The sequence below is a fragment of the Chrysochloris asiatica genome, unplaced genomic scaffold (assembly GCF_000296735.1).
Source record: "Chrysochloris asiatica unplaced genomic scaffold, ChrAsi1.0 scaffold00080, whole genome shotgun sequence".
NCBI lineage: Eukaryota > Metazoa > Chordata > Mammalia > Afrosoricida > Chrysochloridae > Chrysochloris > Chrysochloris asiatica.
Window position 1 is genome coordinate 8,428,536 of NW_006408598.1, and position 6,913 is coordinate 8,435,448.

At 42.2% G+C, this 6,913-nt stretch overlaps 1 pseudogene; it reads right to left on the minus strand.

Moving 5' to 3' along the window:
- Window positions 1-2,545: 2,545 nt before the first annotated feature.
- LOC102823719 lies at window positions 2,546-3,012 on the minus strand (annotated as a pseudogene).
- Window positions 3,013-6,913: the final 3,901 nt, after the last annotated feature.

Sequence of the window (6,913 nt, forward strand, 5' to 3'; positions counted from 1 at the left end):
CTCTTCTGATTCCAGTTTGAACCTCTGGAAGTTCTCTGTCAATGTATGATTGTAGCCATTTCTGTATTACCTTTAGCAAAACTTTACTCACATGGGATATCAAAGAGATTGTTCGATGATTTCCTCATTCCGTTGGGTCACCTGTCTTTGGAATGGGCAAATATGCATCTCTTCCAATCTTCCAAATTTCTTGGCATAGATGAATGAGTGCCTCCTTTGCTGCCTCACTTTCTTGAAAGATTTCAATTTTTATTCCATCAATTCTTGGTACCTTGTTCTTTGCTAATTCCTTCAGTGCAACTTGAACTTCCTACTTCAGGATCATTGGCTCTTGATCATATGCTACCTCTTGAAATGTTTGAACATTAACCATTTCCTTTTGGTACAGTGACTCTGTGTATTCCTTCCACCTTCTATTGATGCTTTCTGCATCGTTCAATAATTTGCCCAGAGAATCTTTTAACAACAAAAGTCGAGGCTTGAATATTTTCTTCTGTTCCCCCAGCTTGAGAAATGCTGAGTATGTTCTTCCTTGTGGGTTTTCTGATTCCAGATCTTTGCACATTTTGTCGTAATATTTGGCTTTATCTTCTCGAGCTGATGTTTGAAATTTTCTGTTCAGCTCTTGGACCTCCTCATTTCTTCCATTTACTTTATCTAGTAATGGATAAAAATAGAGAATCCAGGAGAGAGCTGTATTCCCAGATAAAGATATGGCGTTCGCTTCAAGTAAGGCAGCTGATAACAGACTTCCCACAAGAGCTGAAGGCAGAGTTTACATGCATCCTGAGGAGAGGGATGGAGTGAGAAAATTACACTGCAAATAATGTGTTTATTCTTAGCATCTCAAATAGGATTTAGGGTTATAACATTCCAGAAGTGGTTACCAGTTGCAGTCTTACCTCAGTGTCCAGGTAGAACAATTGCTGGACCCCAGGTCAGACCCAAACGAGCATTAATATTGGTTGGTGCTGAATTCCCCAACAAATTCACTTGTTGTTGTTAGTTGCCATGGAGATGATTCTGTATCACAGTGGCCCTACGTACGCAGAGTAGACTTGCTCCATGGGATCTTTTCTTTTAAGTCTAATGTCAATTTTTATTTCTACCCAAAAAAGCCAGTCAAACAATAAAACACATTGAAAGGATATCACTGAGTGAGCTTCAAGGGGAGGATGGATTTCTGCAAAGGCTGTGAGTCCAAGGGGAAGAGGGAAGGTCATATTGTTCCTGGGCTGGCTGGCTCTTAGGAGGTCTGCAGGCATGACACCAACTCCAGACCAATGCCGTCTAAAGCTGGGTCCCACCAGTTCCAAACCCACAAAGGATTGAGATGTGTCAAGGGGGTGTGGGAGTCAGGGGTTGTGGAAGGACCGGAGTGCTTCCGTTGCATTCAGACAGAGCTCGGTGACAGATGCGCGGGAGGGGGCGTGGTTTCACGTGGATGTTCTGGCTTTAGCTTCATCTGCAAGACCAGCTGATCTTCCAGGGAAGACTGAGGTGAGCAGGGCTGACCTTGGACCTGAGAGGCCTTTCTAGTGAGATCAGGGTCCAGCTGTTGGGCCCACCGCTCACACACCACAGACCAGTTACTGTGGGCTTCACTCAGCAGGCTAGTGCCAAAACTGGAGGTGGGGGTAGCAGGTCAACCACCACACGTGCAGCTGGGATTGCCCTTTTAATCAACATGGGAGCCATGTTTCACATTAAGAGCTGGGCTTCCCTTTATACAACTTTAAAAATAAATAAGTTTGTGTTCCCTTGTTTTATTTTTTCTTCTTTTTTTCCCCAAAAAACAAAAAAGGATGTTATTAATATACTGGAGTCGGGAGAATTGCAACCAATTCTCGTACCAGGCAGTGCAGCCCGAGAGAAGAGCCAACCCAAATGCCTCTTCTCTTTTGTACCAGAGACAGGCCTGGGTATGGGGAAGTAACCGGTGGAAACTATAAACTGAAGGCAAAAAAAAGTGGAATTTGTGAGGGCAGGTGAAGAAGGTGAGCCACTGCCATTTTTCTCCCTACCTTTGAAAATCAGAACAAAACAAAAAAACACAACCATATGGGATAATGAATGTCAGGTGGAGCTTTGGGATGCATTCGAAGAAAAAAGGAAACACCATTATTGGGAAATGGGTTGAAACAGTGATTTTTAAAACAAACAAAGCAGAACTGGTGGTGGTGGGGTTATGTGCCGTGGAGTCGGAACGGATCCATAGTGACCCTGTTCAGGGTGTCTGAGGCTGTAAATCTTTACGGGAGCAGAAAGTCTCGTCTTTCTCCTGCGAAACAGCTGGTAGTTTCGAACTCCTAACCCTAAGGTTTGCAGCCCGATTTGTAAAAAAGCAGAACTAGAACATCATAAATTCTTAGTCCTTTCTTTACAAGTTGCCTAGACCACTTTTGATTAAGAAAAGTATAGAAAGTTAGTAATGGCCACAAGCAGACGCCAGACTGTGACATGCCTCAGTTCTTCACAGAGGTCCTGCTTTTGGGATCTGCTTTGGGGTCTCTGGTCACACTTGCGATTCATTCATGGCAGATTGCTAGTCCACAGGTCGCTTCTCCCCGTATTTCTTTGTAAACTCTACAGCGTTTTTACAGAATTTATACGGTCCTTAGAGTATTCTTCAGCTAGGTCATCTGAGAGCGGGTGTTCAGGCTGGGGGGTCATTGAGCAGTGTGATAAAAGGGACTGGATTACTTGCTCGGTTTTGGTTGCTGGCTTCCAGTTTTTAGCACTAATTACCAGCAGGTAAATTGGACCCTTTTCATTGATGTTTGGGTGAGAGATCTTTGTTTTGAATGTAAGCTTAGGTGGGTTGAATGGGTACTCTGCTGGAAAGTTGATTTAGATTCTGAAGGCGCCCTGATCATATGGAGGGTTATCAGGAATAATAAGCCCATGGCAAGTCAATAAATTAGCTTCATCAACCTGTATGTTACGGACGTTTTTTATCCCACAATTGTGGATTTCTTCAAGCTCCGTCATCAACCTCCTGCTGGCCGCCATCTTGGATCCGGTGTTGCTGCAGTCTCCGTCCATGGGATCTTAAAGGAAGCAATGCTTTTGGAAGCAAGTTTCCAGGTCTATCTTGACAGGTATATCTGGATGTGTTAGAACCACCAACCTTTTGACTAGTAGTCGAGGGCTTAACCATTTAAGCCATAGAGAAGGACCTAATTAGTGCTTGAGGAACTGAGACAGTACCCAACTCTATAGGGAGTAGAACTTAGAATTCTGCTGTTTGTCCAAAGTGACTATGGTCCTCAACTGCTTAGTTTTCAGCACAAGAGAACCTCCAGGTAGGTGAGTTAATGCTGTTGTATAGTTTGGCTATAACAGAACTCATTGTTTGTAAGTAATTGAAAGCTCAGACTAGCTTAAGGGAGTAAGAAGGATCTACTGGCTCCTTTAAACACACTATACAAGGACAAGAGCGGAGCTGGTTCTACTGTCTTGTTGTTTCTTGGCTCTGTTGCTCTTTGTGTGTTAGCTTCCCTCACATCTGATGGATGTTATATGAAACCACTATTGTAGAAAGTCAAGGAAAGGTTTTCATGCTAAAAGAAATATTCTATGATTTTGCCAGTGGTGCGAGGAAAGGGAGGCTTACTCACTGTGTAGATTGGAGTCCTGGTGTGGCCCTGTGGGCTAATGCATCAGACAGCAAAATCATTTGAACTTCAAGGTCGGTGGTTCAAACTCAGCAGCTGCTCCTTAGAAACCCTATATAGGGTCGCTATGGGTTAGAATTGACTCAGTGACACCAATAAGAAATGTAGACACATGCTAACTTGAGTGACAGGGAAGACAAAAATCAGTAATATTATGGTCAGGAAGACCCCACAGGGTGGCTCTGCTCTGTCCCATGGGATTGCTGTCAATTGAAAATCAATTTGAACACACCCAACAACATTATGAAAATCAATTTCAGTTGTTCATTTTGCATCTTTAATGCAAATATCAGAAAAAAGAAAAAAAAAAGAAAATGAAGGGAACCCTTAGTGAGATGGACTGACCCCCAAAGCTGCTAAATACACTCAAGCTTATCCGTGATCCTGAAGGTGATGCAAGAGTGGACAAGGCTTCATTCTGTTGTGTATAAGGTTGTTATAAGTAGTGTTATATAGCAGCCTTACAGGTTATTATACAGATGAAATGAGTCAATATCTGTAAAACACTTAGAAAGCTTCCTTCTACAGAAAAATTGCTCTCTTGCCATTAGATGCTAACAGTCTGGGTCATAACCCAATTTTTTTTTTTCCTTTCTAACTTTTCATTATAAAGTGAATGAAGGCTTATAGTTTTACATCCAGCTAACCACAAACTGAGTTTCATCTCAATGATTGCAATCCCCTTCATGGAACAGCAATGATCCCACTTCCTCCCTGTGATTCCTATTCCCATTCCATCCTCCTTCCCAATCTCTCTGAACCTTGTCCCTAGATAAATAAATAGAACATTTTTTGAGATCATAAGGAAGATAGCATCGAGAGAATAGAAACTTAGTCATACAACCTGCAAAGCAGGCCCACCCATGTGTGGGGAGAATCCCTTGTCTAAAGAAAATTGGAGAAATGAGGCAGAGAAGCCTTTACCCACCAAATTGTGAACTTTTCTTTCATGCAGAATTGTTACTAGGAAGTGGCTACTTGGCCAGGAGCTGTATTTCTCAGCACCCCTCCTCCTTTCACAAGGGGAAGAGATGGGGGTGCAGTTATCTCTCTCACCTGAGTGGAAATGCAGTGTGCTACTTCCTAGCCAAGGCTTTTAAGAAGCAGTGTGTTTGCTCCCCTGGGTAAGTTAATGATGAGGATGTTGATTTTCAGTTCTCAGTAAGCACTGAAATCACTCTCACAAAACTAATGCCAGGGCTCGCATTAGATCAGTACTTCTCAACCAGGAGCAATTTTAACGGGCTCCAATGTAACAATAATTGTGAGGGCGGAGCAGGACTCGGCAATGCTGCATTCTGTGGTGTATAGGGTTGCTATGAATCGGAACCGACTAGACGACACAAAAGAACAGGGCCATTTAGCAGGCTGTGAGGCTGCGAGATGGAAGCGGTTAGAATTGCTGTAGGGTGAAAAGCTGTGTATTGATTGGAACACTCACCTTGGAGAGTCCTGTGAATGAAAAACAAGCCTCAATTGTGTTTGTGTCACCTACTTCAGACATGTTATTAGGAGGAACCAATCTCTGGAAAAAGAAAGTGGCGGCCAGTGAGAACAAGGAACACCTTCTGACACAGTGGCTGCAAGAATGGATGCAAACATCGAGTGTGAGGTTGGGTGCAGGACTGGGCAGTGTTTCGTTCTGTTGTCAAAGACTTACTAGGAGTCAGAACGGACTCAGCAGCAGCACCAACACTGTGTTAAACCAGCAGCATTTGGGGTCTGTTTATTGTAGCAGCTAGCATAACCTTAAGTAACACAAAGAGAGAAACTCATTAAAGCAATTGTCATTAGTTAGCCTATTTTATTGCTATCTGCATAGTTTTTAATTTGTACTTAACCTGGGACTATGTTCCACTTAAAAATTTTATCTGTAATTCACAGCACAGATTTCCCTAATGAAAACCACCCAAATCAGTATGTAGTAGTCTTTGCAGTGGAAATAGACTATTAGTATTTGGTTTATATCCTGGATGGAAAATATTTTGGATCTGACCTTACTTAATAAGGAGGTTAGGTTATGTTTCAAATAAAATTTTGTTTTATTTAATGTTTCCTTTGGTTTAGTCAGTGAATGTTAAGTTCATCTTTCACATCATCTTATTAGTTATTCTTTGTAATGAAGACAAGTTAGATTTAGAATAGTGGAAAAACAGTTACAGATGGTAGCATTTGTAAATATTGCATGAATGCCAGGCTCTCAAATCTGTTCAACTACTGATGCAAGTTACTACGAATGTTTTGAAATCGGTTAATATTGAAACTCTTCAGGAATTTTAGAGCAATGGAGTCAGTAACTTCCATATTTGGGGTTCAAAAGGATTCTTCCTGTGCCCTAGGGGGGACTCAGAGCTGATCAGGTAAAGCACAGAATGCCCTGACCATATAGTTGCACGTAGGGATGGGCTAGTTACCCACATTGGTTCACTTAGTTAGTTCTGCGACCGGTATAGGATATTTTGTTGGTAGTGGTGTTTCTAAGACTACTATATGCTCCACTCTGCAGGGGGCCACCTTATTTGAGAATGAAGCTAGAAGAAGAAAGAAGGTAGCAAAGAGGGAGAGAAAGAACGATTGGGCTCTGGTGACATCATTTGACTATTTGAAGCAAGCCTGAGACTCCCATTTGTTGTTGTTAAGTGCCGTCGAGTCGGATCCGACCCATAGCAACCCTGTATAGGGTTTCCAAGGAGCAACTGGTGAACTTGAACCACCGACCTAGCAGTTCAAATGGCTTTGCAGTCTGGAGCATTAACCCACAGTGCCATACCAGGACTCCAGGTCACTATATCCATGTTTTATTCTCTATGTTAATACACCATTTATTCTTCTTCGTATTACTTAATACAAAGGAGCTCTGGTATCGTAGTGGTTAAGAACTGGGCTGCTAATCTCACGGTCAATAGTTCAAAACTACCAGCAATTCCACAGAAATAAAATGAGGCTTTCTGCTCCTGTAAAGACTTACAACCTCAGAATCCCTATACAGGATCGCTATGAGTCCTAACCAACTTCACACCACACAACCAACAAATCAACCAACCATCATTTAATACAACCTCTGTGATTCCTTTCTTTTTTTTATTTATCTTTTTGTAATTTATTTCTCTCATTAAATTACAAGCTTCAGGAAAGCAAGGGTTCATCTTGTTCATGGTTGTACTTACCAGCACTAGCCTGGGTCAGGCATATAATTGGCCCTCTTGAGAACATGAGGTGTTCTTTCACCATACTTA